This window comes from Anomaloglossus baeobatrachus, chromosome 3 (assembly GCF_048569485.1).
Source record: "Anomaloglossus baeobatrachus isolate aAnoBae1 chromosome 3, aAnoBae1.hap1, whole genome shotgun sequence".
In the NCBI taxonomy this organism is placed as follows: domain Eukaryota; kingdom Metazoa; phylum Chordata; class Amphibia; order Anura; family Aromobatidae; genus Anomaloglossus; species Anomaloglossus baeobatrachus.
In genome coordinates, this window is record NC_134355.1 from 547,093,788 (window position 1) to 547,114,479 (window position 20,692).

Genomic DNA, 20,692 nt, shown 5'->3' on the forward strand with positions numbered 1-20,692 from the left:
TAAGATTTGTTATTTTTATGGGTGAGAACATGGGGAATGAGAAGCAGTTGTTCAAATAAATAGTGTAAAACCCCTTTAATGCAATTTCTGAGAAGTAGTATTTAGGGATACAATGGAGACTTCTAAAATCATCTACAGTGGAATTCAATAGTTTTGGCTTCCCTGGTCAAAATTATTGTTATTCAGAACAGGCAATCAAGTAGAAGATGAAATGATCTTTAAAAGAAATAGAGTTAAAGATTACACATTTCCATTGTATTTTAGGCAAAGGAAAAATAATATTTTCATAGTCTACATTTTAAAAAATGCAAAAAGTAAAATGGGCTGATGCAAAAGTTTGGCATCCTTGGAGATTCGTGTGCTCAGGTAACTTTGACCAAGATCTCAGACCTTATTTAGCCTGTTAGGGTTATGGCTTGTTCACTATTAGAGATGAGCCATAACACTAGTGTTCGAGTTCGGTTTGGTTCGTCGAACGGAGGCTCTGTTCAACAAACGTTCGAAGAACGTTCGACGAACTCCTTTGAACCCCATTGAAAACAATGGCAGGCAAACACAAACACATAAAAACACATTATACATGTACACATACAGTTAAAAACCATTGCCATTACACTTACTGGTCCCCGCGACGCGTCCTGCACTCTGTCTCTTGCCGCTTTTCCTTCCGATAATCGCTGTGTTGTCCCGGTAACCAGCACTGATGATAGGACCTTCCGTGACGTCAAAATAGCATGTGACCAGTCACGTGCGTATTTTCTCATTGGCTACAGACTGGTCACATGGCTAGACGTCATGCTATGTCCTGTCAGTACATCACTCCGGTACGCGGTGCTTGTTTGTGCATCTCCATGTACCGGCAAGATGCTCTGGCACATGGTTGGTTTCCACGTTCCTGCATGTGTTCGCTCTTTACAGAGTCAGCTCACATGCAAGGACTGGCTGCCACAGCCGGTGAATTGTGGCACCGGGAATCACGTGATCGGAGCACCGATGCTATAGTAACCCACCTATCAGATTACTTTAGCAAGGGTGGCAGCGGTGACGTCACCGCTTACAGTCCGCAACCTCTGCTCACTCTCACTGAGTGATTGGACTGCACGGGGAGCAGCAGTGTCTTCCTCCCATGCAGTGTTGTCTGATGTAGCAGAGCTGCATGGGTTGAAGGAGAAAGAAGACCAGGATCGTGGAGGGATGAGAGGGAGGGAGTAATAAACATGGAGTCTCTAAGTGTGTCTGTGTATTTATTTCTAGTGAAGTATTTTTTATCTGTGTGGTGTCTTTTTTTTTAACCCTTTATTGAAGATTCTTAAAGGCCGGGTCAAACTTGCCTGACATTAAGAATCTCTGGCTTAATACTAGCTAGTAAAACAAAGCTTGTATTAACACATTATTACCCAGCAAGCCACCCGGCTTCAGAGCTGCTGGAAGAGTTGGATACAGCGACAGAGGATGGCGCTTCTATGAAAGCGCCATTTTCTGGGCGGCTGCAGACTGCAATTCGCAGCAGAGGGGCCAAGAAACCTCGGGCCAACCTGTGCTGCGGATTCCAATCCCCAGCTGCCTAGTTGTACCTGGCTGGACACAAAAATAGGGCGAAGCCCATGTCGATTTTTTTTTAATTGTTTCATGAAATTCATGAAATAATTAAAAAAAGGGCTTCCCTATTTTTTTAGTTCCCAGCCGGGTACAAATAGGCAGCTAGGGGTTGGAGGCAGCCGTACCTGCCTGCTTGTACCTGACTAGCATACAAAAATATGGCGAAGCCCACGTCATTTTTTTTGGGGGGCAAAAAACTCCTGCATACAGTCCTGGATGGAGTATGCTGAGCTTTGTAGTTCTGCAGCTGCTGTCTGCTCTCCTGCATACAGTAGTAAATGGAGCATGTGGAGCCTTGTACTTCTGCAGCTGCTGTCTGCTCTCCTGCATAAACTAGTGAATGTAGCATGCTGAGCCTTTTAGTTCTGCAGCTGCTGTCTGCTCTCCTCCCTACAGACAGACAGCAGACAGCAGCTGCAGAACTACAAGGCTCAGCATACTCCATCCAGGACTGTATGCAGGAGTTTTTTGCCCCCCCCAAATAATTACATGGGCTTCGTCATGTTTTTGTATGCTAGCCAGGTACAGCAGAGAGCTACGGGCTGCCCCCAACCCTCAGCTGCCTATTTGTCCCCGACTGAGAGCCAAAATTATAGGGAAGCCTTTTTTTTTAATTATTTCATGAATTTCATGAAATAATTAAAAAAGAAAAAATGACCTGGGCTTCGCACAATTTTTGTGTCCAGCCAGGTACAGCTAGGCAGCTGGGGATTGGAATCCGCAGCGCAGGGTGTTCAAGCTTTCTGGGCACCCCTGCTGCGAATTGCAGTCTGCAGCCTTTCATAGAAGCGCCATCTTCTGTATCCAACCCTTCCAGCTGCCCTGGTGACAAGTGGCTCATTGGGTAATAATTGGGTTACGGCTAGCTGTATATTATCAACTGGCCCTGAGCCCGAAATTGATGGTATCATGCCAATATTAGACATGGCCACCATGAATTTCTAGTACAAATAAAAAAAAACACAGCACACACAAAAATATTTTTATTAGAAAAAAAACACAACACAATTAGTGACTCCATCTTTATTGAAATAAAGAATCCCCCTCTGCAGTAATCCTGGGTCAAGGGTCCCGCGCTGTCCAATCCGGATCCAATATCATCTGATCGGTTTGCTGGAAGGCAAAGCGATCAGATGATGTGTCAGGTTCAAGGGCCTGAATCACATGACACAGCAACTGATTGTATAAATGGCTTTCATACAATCAGCTGATGCATCAGTGCAAAAAAAAAAACTACACACTTCAGTGCAGACTCCTGTCTGACAGCAGCAGCTGATAGTTTAGCCGGCCAGGCGGTAAAAAGCCCGCCTCACCGCTTGACTTTTAGTGCCAGCTGATTTCGTCAGGTGACCGCATCAGCTGATCATTGCCAGGTCTGAGAGAGAGAAAAGAGAGAGAAAAAAGAAGAGAGAGAGAGAAGAGAGAGAGAAGAGAGGGAGAGAGAGAGAGAGAGAAGAGAGAGAGAAGAGAGAGAGAGAAGAGAGAGAAGAGGAGAGAAGAGAGAGAGAAGAGAGAGAAGAGAGAGAGGAGAGAGTGGAGCGAGAGACAGGAGAGAAAAGAGAGAGAGAGAAGAGGAGAGAAGAGGAGAGAAGAAGAGAGAAGAGAGAGAGAAGAGAGAGGAGAGAGAGGGAGGAAGAGAAAAAGAGAGAGACAGAAAGAGAGAAAGAGAGAAAAAGAGAGAATGAGAAAAGGAGAGAAAAAGAAAGAGAAAGAGAAAAAGAGAGAGAGAGAGAAAAATAGAGAGAGACAGAGAGAGATGAGAGCGAGAAGAGAGAGAAAATAGAGAGAGAAGATACAGAGAGGAGAGAGAGAAGAGAGAGAGGAGAGAGCAATGCAGTCTCATTCCGTGAACTGCTTTGATTTTAGAGGTGTGTCCCACAGCTCACAGCTGATGTCCGGCTCCTCCCCTCAGTGCAGAATTAAATTAAATTAAATTATAATTATAAATAAATAATAGTTATAATTTAAAATTAAAAATATTTTAAATTCTTTACCTGGGCGGCCGGGACTTGAACTCATGCTCCCTAGGCAGTAGCTCTAACCATTGAGCCACTGCCTCTAATGAGAGACATAGGAAGATTTGGTTATCTTGACCTCTGCATTGCAGAGTGAAGTCTCCGGTGACAGCGCAGCTCACTTCAGCTGCTGCGTGGAGAGGACACAGAGAGCTCGTGTTCTACGGGGCTCCCTGTCATCTTCATGTAGCAGAGCTGAAAACATCGTGTGGATTACTTTGGACCTGGATTGTTGTTTGGGGATTAATAAAGAGGTAAATGAGGTCTTTTTTGCCTTTTATTCCAAATAAAGGATTTTTCGTTGTGTGTGTTTATTTACTTTCACTTACACGTTAATCATGGAAGGTATCTCTGGGAAATGCCTGCCATGATTAATTTCTTATTACCCCGATTGCCACCACTCCAGGGCAATTTGCGATGAGCTGGGTAGAGTTTCAGGCGGCTGCCTGCTGATATTGTTAGGGTGGTGGGCTCCCCATAACGTGGCGCTCCCCATCCTGACAATACCAGCCTCCAGCCATGTGGCTTTATCCTTGCTGGTATCAAAATTGAGGGGAACTGCATTTTTTTTTTTTAATTATTTATTTATTTATTTTACCACACAATATAGACCCGCCCACCAGTGGCTGTGATTGGTTGCAGTGAGACAGCTGTCACTCATCGTGGGGGCGAGTCTGACTTCAACCAATCATGGGCGCCGGTGGGCGGGGAAGGCATGGAATACCTGATTGAATAATGAAGTGGCAGCCATTTTCAAAAGAGGAAAATCTGCCAGAGCTTTGTGCCAGCCATGCAGCGAGGCGCCCGTGATCGGTGAGTAGGAAAGAGAGAGGGATAGGGCTGGGGACACAGGACGCATGCAGATACGCAATGTGCGCACATAGTTACTGTGAAAAGCCACGCCTTTGGTGATCGAACCCTTCTCAAACGTAACTCGAACTGCCGAACTTTAAGCAAATCGTTCGAGTTCGTCGACCGACTCGAACGCCGCCTAGAATCACTCGAACATGAAATTGGCGAGCCGTTCGACTCGAACATCGCTCAACTCTATTCACTATACTGTAATCGATAGGAAATTCCAGTTGATGCAAATGTCACAGCTTTATAAAAACCCAGCCTCTTCTACCCTTGTGCCAAAAAAAAGCACCCTTGGGTTCTTCTGAGCAACCTCTAGCACTCGGAAAATGAAAATGGTGGAGGCTATAAGAAGATAGCAAAGCAGTTTCATGTTTAATTTTCCTTAGTTATACATTTAAATAAGAAATAGGAGTTAACAGGAACAGTGGAGATCAAGGTCAAGATAAGGTCTGGAGAACCAAGAAAAAATTCTACAAGATTTGCTTGTAGGATTGCTAGAGAGACAAATAACAACCCCTGCTTGATTGAAAAAGACCTTCAGGAAGATTTAGCAGACTCTGGAGTTGTGGAACAATGTTCTACTGTTCAGAGACACCTGCAGAAATATGGCCTTCATTGCAGAGTGATCAAAAGAGATCCTCTACTGCGTCCTCACCATAAAATTCTGAATCAGAAAAATGCAAAATAATATTTAAACATGCCTTATGGATTTTGTAAGCAAGTCCTGTGGACAAAGGAAGTTAAAATAGAACTCTTCAGCCACAATGATGAAAGATATGTGTGGAGGAAAAAGGGCACAGGATTTTAGGAAAATAATATCTCACCTACCATTAAGCATGAGGGTGAATCAATCATGGGTTGGGATTGTGTTGCAGCCAATGGCATGGGGAACATTTCTCGGGTAGCGGGAAGAAAGGATTTAATGCAATCTAAACAAATTTTTGATGCAAACATAACACCATATGTAAAAAAGCTGAAGTTGGAAAGAGGATGGCTTCTTCAGTTGTATAATGATCCTAGACATACGTCAAAATCCACAATAAACTACCTCAAAAGGTGCAAGTGGAAGGGGTTACATTGACTATCACAGTTCCCTGATCTTAACATCATTGAAAATTGATGGCTAGACCCCGAAAGTGCAGTGCATGCAAATTGACCAAGGAATCTCATAGAACTGGAAGACTTTTCCAAGGAAGAATGAATAGAAATACCTCAAACAAAAAATGAAAGATTGCTCGCTAGTTACAAACAGTGTTTACAAGCTGTGACACTTGCCAAAGGAGGTGCTACTAGATACTAAACATGCATGGTGCCCACACCTTTCCATCTCCCCATTTTATTTTTTTGTTCATTTTAAAATGTAAAAGATGAATATATATATATATATATATATACACATATATATACATGCATAAAAAAAATAAAGGGAACACTTAAACAGCACAATGGTATTTTAGTGTTCCCTTTATTTTTTTGAGCGGTATATATATATATAGTGTGTGTGTGTGTGTGTGTGTGTGTTGTGTGTGTGTATTTGGAAGGGACATGTGTGATATTTAACTTTTTGCCTTTTAGAGATCAGTTCATCTTCAACTTGCTTACCTGTTTACAATAACAGTAATTTTGACCAGGGATGCCAAAACGATTGCATGCCAACATAGATGATTTTAAAAGTCTCCATTGTATCCCTAAGTATTAATTCTCAGAAATTGCATTAAAGGGGTTTTACACTATTTGGACAACTGTTTCTCATTCCCCATATTCTCCCCCATAAAATAACAAAACCTATACTCAGCTCAAATGACGTTGCGGTTCCAGCGATGTCAGAACTTGCGTTTTTAGAGCCTACATAACATTGTTATGACATGCGAGATACAATACTAATCTGGGGCGGCTTTCTTCTCTCTGCCATTGTACGGTTAAGTAATTGACAGAAAGTGAGCGGCAGTCGCAGTTCTCAGTTCCTGTTAATTACTTGAAGGGAATCTTGACCAGAGCTGATTAAACTGTATAGATAAACAATGCTCAGGATATGTATATCAACAAATAGGAACATTTGAATAAGATGGAAAAGTAATACTATACTACTGATAAAAATAAATAAAACTTCATTGAAATAAAAGAAAAGTGAAATGCTAAATATAAGTGGGCAAGTTGTGTTTATTAGTATTACTTTGGACAACCAATTATGTAAAGTATTTGATATTTTTCTTAGTTTAAGTGATAACACAATTGTGCTTGCATTGGCTTTTAAAATATCTTTCATGCCTAGGCTTTTAATAAGGCACTACAGGTGTTTGGCAAATGTCAAATAATCATAACTTCAAAAGACAAGCTCAGCATGAAATGACAAATTGTCTTAGTGTGTCAGTCACAGTTTCATGGAGTATCTATTAAAAATAATGCACTATACAGTTCTTTCCCACATATACAAAATGATTGCCCCAATAGGCAGTTTTACTTTAAAATGAGTTCAGTATGTTATTTGTTTGCATTGCTTAATTCACACACTATATGTAACCTTTTATTGTACATTATGTGAACATTAAAATAGAGATTACAACGCCAAAGGCAATATTGGACACATTATTCATGGACACAGCAAAATGATTCTAATTATTATAATTTTATACTTATGTGCAAAGAAACTGACATCTGACAAGTCAGAATATTTCGAGACACAAAGTAGTGTAGCTTAATGAACCGAACTGGATAGAAAGAACACACATGTCATTAACTAATATAAGTTAAAATGCACATATAAAAAACTCAGATGTTTCCCCGCCACTGATTCCAGGCCAGGTCTATTTTGTCTATTTTGTAAATGACAAAAGCATTTTTCATTCATCAAATCTTATAAACATATAATTTAATTTATAATTCTTCATTTCTTGGAAAAGTGCAGAGATAATGCCATGGCTTTAGAAGCTTCTAAAGGGTTAATCAATATAATTTCAGTTAATTAGAGGTATTACCATATTTTAAGGCTTACCTCTAAGGCCACTTTGGGCTACTCAGCAAAGATATCAGGAAGAGATTTGTGGATCTCCCCAATTCTGGTTCATATAAGCATATAACAAAATCTGAGAGGGTACATTCCCACTTTGGTTTGTTTATACTAATAGGTTATTCGTGACAATGCAATGTAATATGACCATGCTCGAATAGTGGCCTTCAATCACAACATAGAAAAGTATGTTGCACAGACAAATATCATTACTAGGGATGATCGAATACCTCAAATATTCGGCAACGCCCATATTTGCCGAATAGATCACCACTATTGACTATTTGCGAATATTCGATGCGCAATGTAAGACTATGGAAAACCCGAATAGTTGCCAAATAGCAACTATTCGGGCTTCCCGTAGACTTACATTGCGCATCAAATATTCGCAGAGCGGCGACCTATTCGTCGGATATTTGCAAAGCCGAATATTGAAAAATAATTGTGATATTCGATCATCCCTAATCATTACCTATGTATTAACATGGATACAGTTTAATCAGCTTGCATTTTATTTGGAAATTTGCATAGACACATAAAAAAATGAAGGCCCCCGATACATCAAAGTGTTTATGTCAGAAAACTGTCATCAAACAGTAAGAAAAGTCTCAAAAAAATTGTTACAACATGGACTTGTGCAAAACATTTGCAATTGTTTACATTATTTTAGAAGCTCTGACAAAATATTTAAAATTGGATAGACACTGGGGCGTGATTGGCGTAGCTATACTTACTAGTGATGAGCGAGTACTAAAAAGCTCGGGTGCTCGAAGCTCGGGCCGAGCCTCCCAAGATACTCGTGTACTCGGCCCGAGCAACGAGCCCAATGTTATCCTATGGGAGACCCGAGTATTTTTGTGAAATGACCTCCCGGCAGCATGGAGAAACCCTAAAAATGGCACAAAAGTCTCAGAAGAGTGCTCAAATGACATGGCAACAGCATGGGGAAGACCCCTTGAAGCATTTATCACTCAAAAGTCACAGCTGTGAACAATTTTGTCCGCGTTTTACGCCATTTTTACGGACTCACCAGAAAACCTTCCAAAATGACCCCAAAATGATTTTTCATGGCGGAAATGTTAAGGGCACATACCCAATAGTGAGATAGATCTGGTGTATGTTACTTTTTGAGATTAATACATGAAAGATTTTACGTGAAAACATTGTGTGGCACTCCGATGTCCCTGAGAAGAGACGTACATGAAGGCCTCTTGAGTCTAATGTGCCCATTTTGAGGAAGTGAGTCTTTGTAGTATTTTCCTTTGCCAGGGCAGTCCAAAATTGTGAGGTTCACCAATGCCCCTGCATACAGACGTGCATGAGGGCCTCAAAACATTAAGTGTCCATTGTCAGGAAGTGGGTGTATTATAGTATAGCCCTTAGGCAGGGCAGCCAAAAATTGGGAGGCTCCACATTGTCCCTGGATAGAGACGTGCATGATGGCCTTTAAACCTGAAGTGCCCATTGTAAGGAAGTGGGTCTATTTCAGTATAGCCCTTTGCCAGGGCAGCCAAAAATTGGGAGGCTCCACGTTGTCCCTGGGTAGAGACGTGCATGATGGCCTCAAAACATTAAGTGTCCATTTTAAGGAAGTGGGTGTATTTCAGTATAGCCCTTAGGCAGGGCAGCCAAAAATTGGGAGGCTCCACATTGTCCCTGGGTAGAGACGTGCATGAGGGCCTCAAAACATTAAGTGTCCATTTTAAGGAAGTGGGTGTATTTCAGTATAGCCCTTTGCCAGGGCAGCCAAAAATTGGGAGGCTCCACATTGTCCCTGGGTAGAGACGTGCATGATGGCCTCAAAACATTAAGTGTCCATTTTAAGGAAGTGGGTGTATTTCAGTATAGCCCTTAGGCAGGGCAGCCAAAAATTGGGAGGCTCCACATTGTCCCTGGGTAGAGACGTGCATGAGGGCCTCAAAACATTAAGTGTCCATTTTAAGGAAGTGGGTCTATTTCAGTATAGCCCTTTGCCAGGGCAGCCAAAAATTGGGAGGCTCCACATTGTCCCTGGATAGAGCCGTGCATTATGGCCTGTAAACCTGAAGTGCCCATTGTAAGGAAGTGGGTCTATTTCAGTATAGCCCTTTGCCAGGGCAGCCAAAAATTGGGAGGCTCCACGTTGTCCCTGGGTAGAGACGTGCATGATGGCCTCAAAACATTAAGTGTCCATTTTAAGGAAGTGGGTGTATTTCAGTATAGCCCTTAGGCAGGGCAGCCAAAAATTGGGAGGCTCCACATTGTCCCTGGGTAGAGACGTGCATGAGGGCCTCAAAACATTAAGTGTCCATTTTAAGGAAGTGGGTCTATTTCAGTATAGCCCTTTGCCAGGGCAGCCAAAAATTGGGAGGCTCCACATTGTCCCTGGATAGAGCCGTGCATTATGGCCTGTAAACCTGAAGTGCCCATTGTAAGGAAGTGGGTCTATTTCAGTATAGCCCTTTGCCAGGGCAGCCAAAAATTGGGAGGCTCCACGTTGTCCCTGGGTAGAGACGTGCATGATGGCCTCAAAACATTAAGTGTCCATTTTAAGGAAGTGGGTGTATTTCAGTATAGCCCTTAGGCAGGGCAGCCAAAAATTGGGAGGCTCCACATTGTCCCTGGGTAGAGACGTGCATGAGGGCCTCAAAACATTAAGTGTCCATTTTAAGGAAGTGGGTGTATTTCAGTATAGCCCTTTGCCAGGGCAGCCAAAAATTGGGAGGCTCCACATTGTCCCTGGGTAGAGACGTGCATGATGGCCTCAAAACATTAAGTGTCCATTTTAAGGAAGTGGGTGTATTTCAGTATAGCCCTTAGGCAGGGCAGCCAAAAATTGGGAGGCTCCACGTTGTCCCTGGGTAGAGACGTGCATGAGGGCCTCAAAACATTGTTCCCATTGCAAAGGAGCGGGTCTCCTGTCGTTGTAATGTCCATTCTGCAAAGAATGGGCGAAAAAATTTACCACTGGGGGTATACCTGAAACAAAGACCTAACTATTGTAACGGTCATCATGATGGCGCATGAGGAGAAGGAGGAGCAGTCCAGCGATTATCCAAAGTCGAGAAGTGTACCCATGGGTGAGTGGAGGTACATGGCAAACTTTAAATTCCGCTCTCATTTGCTGGTGGTGTGGTGAAGTCTGGCCCAATCCAACCCTTGTTCATCTTTATCAGAGTCAGCCTGTCAGCATTTTCAGTTGACAGGCGGGTGCGTTTATCTGTAATGATTCCACCTGCGGCACTAAAAACACGCTCTGACAAAACGCTAGCAGCAGGGCAGGCCAGGACTTCCAAGGCGTAGAGAGCCAATTCATGCCACGTGTCCAGCTTGGATACCCAATAATTGTAAGGCACAGAGGAATGTCGGAGTACAGTTGTTCGATCTGCAAGGTACTCCTTCAGCATCTGGGCAAACTTAGGATTTCTTGTGGCACTACCCCGCACCTCAGGGGCTGTGGTACGTGAGGGGCTGAGAAAACTGTCCCACATCTTAAAGACTGTTCCCCTACCTCTGGCGGATTGGACTTGTGCCTCTCTCGGCTGTACGCCTCGGTTGTCCACTGATTCCTGACCTATGCCGCTAGCGTTTTGTGAGGGGAATGCTTTGCCTACTTCCGTGAGTATGGCCTTCCGAAACTGCTGCATTTTGGTTGACCTCTCCTCCACGGGAATAAGAGACAAAAAGTTCTCCTTGTAGCGTGGGTCTAACAGTGTTACCAACCAGTAATGATTGTCGGCCAAGATGTTCTTAACGCGAGGGTCACGAGACAGGCAGCTTACCATAAAGTCAGCCATGTGCGCCAGACTCTTAACAGCCAGGACTTCAGTAGCCTGACCAACAAGATGACTGAACATGCTGTCCTCCTCCTCCTCCTCCTCCTCCTCCTCCTCCTCATCTACCCTGTCCTCTGGCCAGCCACGCTGAATCGAGGATATGACTGGTGTGCATGTCATATCCTCAATTTGGCCGGAGAGTTGCTCCATGTCTTCATCCTCCTCCTCGTCATAGTCCTCCACTGCACGTTGTGATGAGACGAGGCTGGGCTGTGTGTTATCACCCACACCCACTACTGTTTCTTGCTGCAACTCATCGCGCTCCGCCTGCAATGCATCATGTTTGTTTTTCAGCAGGGACCGTTTTAGAAGGCAGAGTAGCGGTATGGTGACGCTAATAATGGCGTCATCACCACTCACCATCTTGGTGGAGTCCTCAAAGTTTTGGAGGATGGTACATAGGTCTGACATCCATCTCCACTCCTCAGGTGTTATGTGTGGAGTTTGACCCATTTCCCGACGGCTTAGGTGATGCAGGTACTCAACAACTGCCCTCTTCTGCTCACATATCCTGACCAACATGTGCAGAGTTGAATTCCAATGCGTGGGGACATCACACACCAGTCTGTGAGCCGGAAGATGCAAACGGCGCTGAAAGCCGGCAAGGCCGGCTGAAGCAGTAGGTGACTTTCGAAAATGTGCAGACAGGCGGCGAACTTTTACCAGCAGATCAGACAGCTCTGGGTATGACTTTATAAACCGCTGAACCACGAGGTTGAGCACATGGGCCACGCATGGAACATGTGTCAGCTGGCCTCGCCTCAAAGCCGCCACCAGGTTCCGGCCATTGTCACAAACGACCTTTCCTGGCTTTAGGTTCAGAGGTGTGAGCCAGTGATCTGCCTGCTGTTTCAGAGCTGTCCACAGCTCTTTTGCATTGTGGGGTTTGTCACCTATGCAGATTAGCTTCAGCACAGCCTGTTGCCGCTTCGCCGAGGCAGTGCTGCAGTGCTTCCAGCTTGTGACTGGTGTGGAGGGCACAGTGGATGAGGATGCGCAGGAGGAGGAGGAGGCTGAAGAGCATGACATTCCGGAGCTGTAGAGTGTGGGTGAAACACTGACTGAGGTAGGGCCTGCAAACCTTGGTGTGGGAAGGACGTGTTCCGTCCCTCGCTCAGACTGGGTCCCAGCTTCCACAATATTAACCCAGTGTGCCGTCAACGAGATGTAGCGGCCTTGCCCACAAGCACTTGTCCACGTGTCTGTGGTTAGGTGGACCTTGGGTGAAACAGCGTTGTTCAGGGCACGTGTGATGTTTTGTGACACGTGGTTATGCAACGCGGGGACGGCACACCGGGAGAAATAGTGGCGGCTGGGGACCGAGTAACGTGGGACAGCTGCCGCCATCAGGTCACGGAATGCTTCTGTCTCCACCAGCCTAAAAGGCAACATTTCCAGCGCAAGCAGTCGCGAAATGTTAGCATTTAGAACTGTGGCATGTGGGGTGTTGGCAGTGTATTTGCGCCTGCGTTCAAAGGTTTGCTGAATGGATAACTGAACGCTGCGCTGGGACAAGGACGTGCTTGATGATGGTGTTCTTTCTGCGTAGGCAACTGCAGGTGCAGGAGTGGAGGAGGCTTGTTCGCAGGCAGCATGGACAGAGGATTGGCTCGCATGCACAACCAGCGAAGACGTAGCAGTGACATCAGCAAGCACTGCTCCTCGACTCTGTTGTACTTCCCACAAAGTCGGGTGCTTGGCTGACATGTGCCTGATCATGCTGGTGGTGGTCAGGCTGCTAGTTTTGGTACCCCTGCTGATGCTGGCACGGCAGGTGTTGCAAATGGCCTTTTTTGAATCATCTGGATCCAACTTAAAAAACTGCCAGACTCGTGAAGACCTAACATTTGTACAGGCACCTTGTGTCGTCGTGTTGTTCCGGGGAACGGTTGCCTGACTTCTGCCTGGGGCCACCACCCTGCTTCTTACTGCCTGTTGTGATGCTACGCCTCCCTCCCCCTGTGCACTGCTGTCCTCGCTCTGCATATCCTCCTGCCAGGTTGGGTCAGTTACTGGATCATCCACCACGTCGTCTTCCTCTTCCGCACCCTGCTCCTCCTCCTGACTTGCTGACAATTGTGTCTCATCATCGTCCACCACTTGTTGAGACACGTTGCCAACTTCGTGAGAACGTGGCTGCTCAAATATTTGGCCATCTGTACAGACGATCTCCTCATGACCCACTTCAATATGAGCTGGCGAGAGGCCAGAATGTGTGAATGGAAACGTGAACAGCTCTTCCGAGTGTCCAAGTGTGGGATCATTAATGTCCGAGGAGGACGTGTACTCAGCCTGGTGGTAGGAAGGAGGATCAGGTTCAGAAATGTGCGGTGCAGTATCACGGCTACTGACACTTGACCGTGTGGAAGACAGAGTGTTTGTGGTGGTGCCAATCTGACTGGAAGCATTATCCGCTATCCAACTAACAACCTGTTGACACTGGTCTTGGTTCAAGAGCGGTGTACTGCTGCGGTCCCCAAGAATTTGGGACAGGACGTGCGAGCGACTAGATGTGGCCCTTTGTTGTGGCGAAATTAGAGCTTGCCCACGACCTCGGCCTCTGCCTGCACCACCATCACGTCCACTTCCTTGTTCCTTGCCAATGCCCTTGCGCATTTTGCAATGCTGTGCACTGCTGACGTGTATATTCACTACTTGTGCGTTATATCAAAGTTTCTGGAAATTGCACACAAGTGCACCTGTACGCTGCCACCGACAGGCACACACGTGCGGTTTTTAAATGCAAGCACGGACGCACTAAGAACCTAACACAGGTTTTAGGAGCAAAAATTAAGAACTCTGACACTATCAGCCACTGCTGACTGACGTGTATTATACACTACACTTGTGCGTTATATAATAGTTTGGTAAAAACGCACACCAGTGCACCTGTACGCTGCCACCAACAGGCACACACGTGCGGTTTTAAAAACCAAGCACGGACGCAATAATAACCTAACACAGGTTTTAGGAGCAAAAATTAAGAACTCTGACACTATCAGCCACTGCTGACTGACGTGTATTATACACTACACTTGTGCGTTATATAATAGTTTGGTAAAAACGCACACCAGTGCACCTGTACGCTGCCACCAACAGGCACACACGTGCGGTTTTAAAAACCAAGCACGGACGCAATAATAACCTAACACAGGTTTTAGGAGCAAAAATTAAGAACTCTGACACTATCAGCCACTGCTGACTGACGTTTATTATACACTACACTTGTGCGTTATATAATAGTTTGGTAAAAACGCACACCAGTGCACCTGTACGCTGCCACCAACAGGCACACACGTGCGGTTTTAAAAACCAAGCACGGACGCAATAATAACCTAACACAGGTTTTAGGAGCAAAAATTAAGAACTCTGACACTATCAGCCACTGCTGACTGACGTGTATTATACACTACACTTGTGCGTTATATAATAGTTTGGTAAAAACGCACACCAGTGCACCTGTACGCTGCCACCAACAGGCACACACGTGCGGTTTTAAAAACCAAGCACGGACGCAATAATAACCTAACAGGTTTTTTTGGGGAGCGACAATTACAGTACAGACAAGTCAGACACTATCTGGACTGTTTTACACTGTGTACACCAGCCCCAGATATGAAGGCTGGTATACGGTCACCACTACCCTGCCTGCCTGCCTGCCTGTATACTGCTACAATAGTCCTGACAAGGACTCTTTTGGTCACTAGCCTGTATTCAGACCTGGCTATACCCTGCCTGTATATAGCAACAATAGTCCTGAGAAGGACTCTGCTACTGTACGCCGACCTGGCTATACCCTGCCTGCCTGTATACAACTAGAATAGTCCTGAGAAGGACTTTTGGTCACACTGTTTGCAGCCCTGCAACTGAAAAAGCTATAAAGGGCCGCAAAGCTTTCCCTGAATCAGCGACACTCTCCCTACACTCACTGTCAGAATAGCTGTGAGCAGAGCACAGCGCGCCGGCCTATATAAAGGCTCGGTGACGCTGTGCAGGCCGGCCAATCACTGCAATTCCACAACTAACAGGGCTGTGGCATTGCAGTGGTCTGCCAGCCAATCCCTGCATGAGGGCTGGCTCTCAAAAGAGCGCCAACATGCAGAAATGAAGACCACGAGTAAAGCACGAGTATCGCGAGATTACTCGGTCCCCGCCGAGCAGCCCGAGTACAGTGATACTCGTGCGAGTACCGAGTAGTGACAAGCATGCTCGCTCATCACTAATACTTACTCATCAAATTCATCTACAATGGCTTTGTTTTTTATGCTAAAAGGTTACTTCAGTCCCTGACTTGGAATAGGATTTCTGGGAAAAATTAATTAAGTGGCGTGTGCCTTTTAAAGTCTGTACATGTAGAACTCCAATCTTAACTCGTTCTGGACAATTTTTGTTTTTGTCTTTTGTTTTTTTCATCCTCTTCTTCCCAGAGTCATAATTTTTTTTTATTATTTCTTATAAAAATATATAAATATGCACTACACCGAAGTTATTATTTTACAAGACCGAAAAGGATTTTTTTTTTCTTTTCAAATGTATAAAAAAAATAATACTTTGATTTCCAATATTTCAAAGCAATAATTTAAAACAATAGCAATACACAGTATACTGTATGAAATGTACTATATAAAATGGACTAACTGCAATATCCAATTTAAAATATGAGTGGAGCCCTGGCTTGGCCCAGAAATCCTTCACTAATTATCTGCGGTGAGGACATACTTGACTCATCCAGAACCTTAATCCAATCTAATGGTAATTGCCCAGGAGAGCCTGTGAACCCGTGCCCCAGGAAGAACTTTGATAATGGAGTTTACCTGTCTGTTCATCCATGTGGAACAGAGCCACAACCTGCAGACGACCTCAGTGAACTGCTACTGTCATGCACTGCGATTCCAACATAGCGCAGAGAACAGAGTGATACTCTGCAGCAAGCCCTCTGGATGTTGATGAACAACCAGAAAGCTTACACCATGCCCCTGGCATGGGCACTTGGTGCACCGTTACATCCATGCTACACTCCGATGTGACATAACATGAGTGCAGGGATGTCAGACACACCAGGGAGGGCATGGTCTCCGCATATCGCAACCATCTGGATATGCGGAGCAGGCATATAGTGGGGACATACAATGAAGGTTGGAACCAACTATAATGCCTAGGGCATAGCTATCTACCAGTGACTATTGCATATATATATATATATATATATATATATCTATATATATAATTTCCTTATTCTGTCTGTCTGTCTGTCTGTCTGTCTATCTGTCTGTCTGTCTATCTGTCTGTCTATCTGTCTGTCTATCTGTCTGTCTGTCATGCTCCGAAATTGTGTCCTTACGGTGACACAAAGCTGATTGGCCGCTGGGCTCGCCATGGCCCCGCCCCCCCACACGGATTGGCCTCTCGCCCCGGCTCTCTGCAGGCCCCGCCCCCCTCATGCAATGCACGCTCGCTCTGGCCCAACTGACACGGAGCCCCGATTCCCAGGTGAGTACACACACACACACATCAGATCACACTCACTCTCACACTCACTCTCACACACACCTCACACATCACAACATGCTGGGATATCTCTTGCTTCTACACCGGCTCCGTCAGGATCCCAGCAGCGCCACACATAACCTTGCGATGCTGGGATCTTCACGGAGGCCGTGAAAGCTGGTAACCATTATACACATCGGGTAACTAAGGTCCCTTAGTTACCCGATGTGTATCATAGTTACCAGTGTACACCGGCTCACACTCACTCTCATACACACCTCACACACACATCACATCGCATCCACACATCAAGGTCCTGCAGCGGCGGAAAATACAGACACATAACAGCACACACATAACAGCACACACATACACACACACAAATCAGATCACACTCACTCACACACACACATCACATCGCATCCACATACTCACAACATCCTGGGATATCGCTTGCTTCTCGGCGGCGATACTGTGCTGTTGTGATCTTCCAGGACCTGCCGGAGGATCACATGGCCAGAAGCATGTGATATCCCCGGATGTTGTGAGTATAAGCGCGTATGTGCGATATCGTCAGTGTCTGTGTGTGTGAGTGTATGCGATCGGGTGTGTGTGAGTGGATGCAATCGGGTGTGTGTGAGTGGATGCGATCGGGTGTGTGTGAGTGGATGCGATCAGGTGTGTGTGAGTGGATGCGATCGGGTGTGTGTGAGTGGATGCGATCGGGTGTGTGTGAGTGGATGCGATCGGGTGTGTGTGAGTGGATGCGATCGGGTGTGTGAGTGTCGGCAGAGGAGCACGGCGTGCTGGAGGAGGCTGGGAGCAGAGAGGCTGATCATGGGGAAGGCTGGGAGGAGAGAGGGCTGATGCTGGGGGAGGCTGGGAGGGGGAGGCTGGGACGAGGGAGGCTGATGCTGGTGGAGGCTGATGCTTGGGGAGGCTGATGCTGGGGGAGGCTGGAAGGAGAGAGGCTAATGCTGGTGGAGGCTGATGCTTGGGGAGGCTGATGCTGGGGGAGACTGGGAGGGGAAGGCTGATGCTGAGGGAGGCTGGGAGGAAGGAGGCTGGGAGGAGAGAGGCTGATCCTGGGGAAGGCTGGGAACGGGAGGCTGATGCTGAGGGAGGCTGGAAGGAGAGAGGCTGATGCTGGGGGAGGCTAGAAGGAGAGAGGCTGATGCTGGTGGAGGCTGATGCTTGGGGAGGCTGATGCTGGGGGAGACTGGGAGCGGAAGGCTGATGCTGAGGGAGGCTGGGAGAGGGAGGCTGGGAGGAAGGAGGCTGGGAGGAGAGAGGCTGATCCTGGGGAAGGCTGGGAAGGGGAGGCTGATGCTGGGGGAGGCTGGAAGGAGAGAGGCTGGAAGAAGAGAGGCTGATGCTGGTGGAGGCTGATGCATGGGGAGGCTGATGCTGGGGGAGACTGGAAGCAGAAGGCTGATGCTGAGGGAGGCTGGGAGGAAGGAGGCTGGGAGGAAGGAGGCTGGGAGGAAGGAGGCTGGGAGGAGAGAGGCTGATCCTGGGGAAGGCTGGGAAGGGGAGGCTGATGCTGAGGGAAGCTGGAAGGAGAGAGGCTGATGCTGGGGGAGGCTGGAAGGAGAGAGGCTGAGGCTGGGAGGAGAGAGGCTGATGCTGGGGAAGGCTGATGCTGAGGGAGGCTGGGAGGGGAAAGCTGATGCTGGGGAAGGCTGGGAGGACGGAGGCTGGGAGGAGAGAGGCTGATCCTGGGGAAGGCTGGGAGAGGGAGGCTGATGCTGGAGGAGGCTGGAAGGAGAGAGGCTGATGCTGGCGGAGGCTGATGCTGGGGAGGCTGGGAGAGGGAGGCTGATGCTGAGGGAGGCTGGGAGGAGGGAGGCTGGGAGAGGTAGGCTGAGAGAAGAGAGGCTGATGCACACACACACACACACACACACACACACACACGCGCGCGCACTGCACAACACACCACACACACACACACACACTGGGAACCACAAACAACTGCCCTACACAGACACCCACACACACAGACAACGCTGCACACACACAACACCCAACACACAAACACCGCGGCACACACAAATATACGCACATACCGCACAACACACACATTGCACAAAACATACCTCCCCCCAAAACACACCACACACACACAAACCACACACACACAAACCGCGCAACACACACACAACGCTACAGACACACAGCGCTCCACAAACAACGCAACACACGCAACACACATACAACACCGCTCTCACCCCCCGTCACACCCAGACAACACCCAGAACATGTACAGCGCCTACACAAACACTTGGTAACTACAGACAACAACATCTCTCTATATATATATATATATATATATATAACAAATTCATACATGAACTACACAATACGTAAATTCTAGAATACCCGATGCGTAGAATCGGGCCACCTTCTAGTATATATATATTCATATATATATTTATTCAATGGATCACCTCTACTCTCAATCACCAATTTTAAAACCTTGCGGAAAATCCTGGAGAACCTTAAAATTGTAAAAATTGGACTATGGGTGGCAGCCACCAGCCGGGGCTCCACTCATATTTTAAATCAGATATTGTAGTTAGTACATTTTATATAGTACATTTCATACAGAATACTGTGTACTGCTATTGTTTTAAATTATTGCTTTGAAATATTGGATATCAAAGTATTACTTTTTATACATTTGAAAAGAAAAATTAATTACAAAAATCCTTTTTGGGCTAGTAAAATAACTTCGGTCTAGCGCAAATTTATATATTTTTTATATGTTTTATCACTACTATTGGGCTAATATTCAAATCAAGAAGGCCTGCGGAGACACCATCACATGTTTCTCAACGCTGGCAGGAAACTAGCCAGGTCTTTCACCGGGAAGGAACAACCACGGGAAGGGCAGTCTCCAGTCAAGGAGACCACCTATGCCAAACATGGTATCCATCCACAGACAGCCGTTTCGGGGTATTTGCCCCTCATCAGTGTGGAGTAGGAATCTGGCTAGTGGGACATTGCCTAGTAAAAGACTATGTGAGCAAGGATGGTTGACCTTAGGGAGATCAACATCCACCACTGCGGAGACACCATCACGTGTTTCTCAATGCAGTGATTCTAGAGCAATGCCCCCTGGGAAATATTCAAATCAAGAAGGCCTGCGGAGACACCATCACATGTTTCTCAACGCTGGCAGGAAACTAGCCAGGTCTTTCACCGGGAAGGAACAACCACGGGAAGGGCAGTCTCCAGTCAAGGAGACCACCTATGCCAAACATGGTATCCATCCACAGACAGCCGTTTCGGGGTATTTGCCCCTCATCAGTGTGGAGTAGGAATCTAGGGTGCCCACTGCCCCTGATGAAGCTAACATAGCGACACGCGTTGGGCCAGGTTCTCCACCTCTATTTTCAGATAGGGAATCACCATGATAGGGATTTTCTGCCTATGAGGCATTGCAGTTACTGTTATGACTATTTGGTCACAATGCTGCTTGAAAGATAGAATGTCTGTCTCAATGTATACCTATTTATAAGATGGTTATATCTCTGATTCATTATCTGTATTGTTATACATTTTGAACTATCTATGGTGATTCTGGTACAATATTTATCTTTGAGAGGACTTATTCTGGATTGGGTCTCAATATTATTGTCCTTGGTGTTTTTTAATATGTCTGCACTGTGTTGTATTTTGTATGTGTCTTTTTAAACTTTTTGATACACAAATAAAAATCGTATTATAATCTAATTCTGGAGTGAGTGCCTTTTGGTCAAGCGCTTTTCTTGTGATTGATATAGTTGGTTTTGCTTGACAGGTGCACCCCCCCACCCCCTATTACTGATAAATTTACCGTATAAACTATGGCTGTGCACTTCTAATTGTTTTTTCTTCATGGTTACCTCAATGAACCTTAGCGCCCC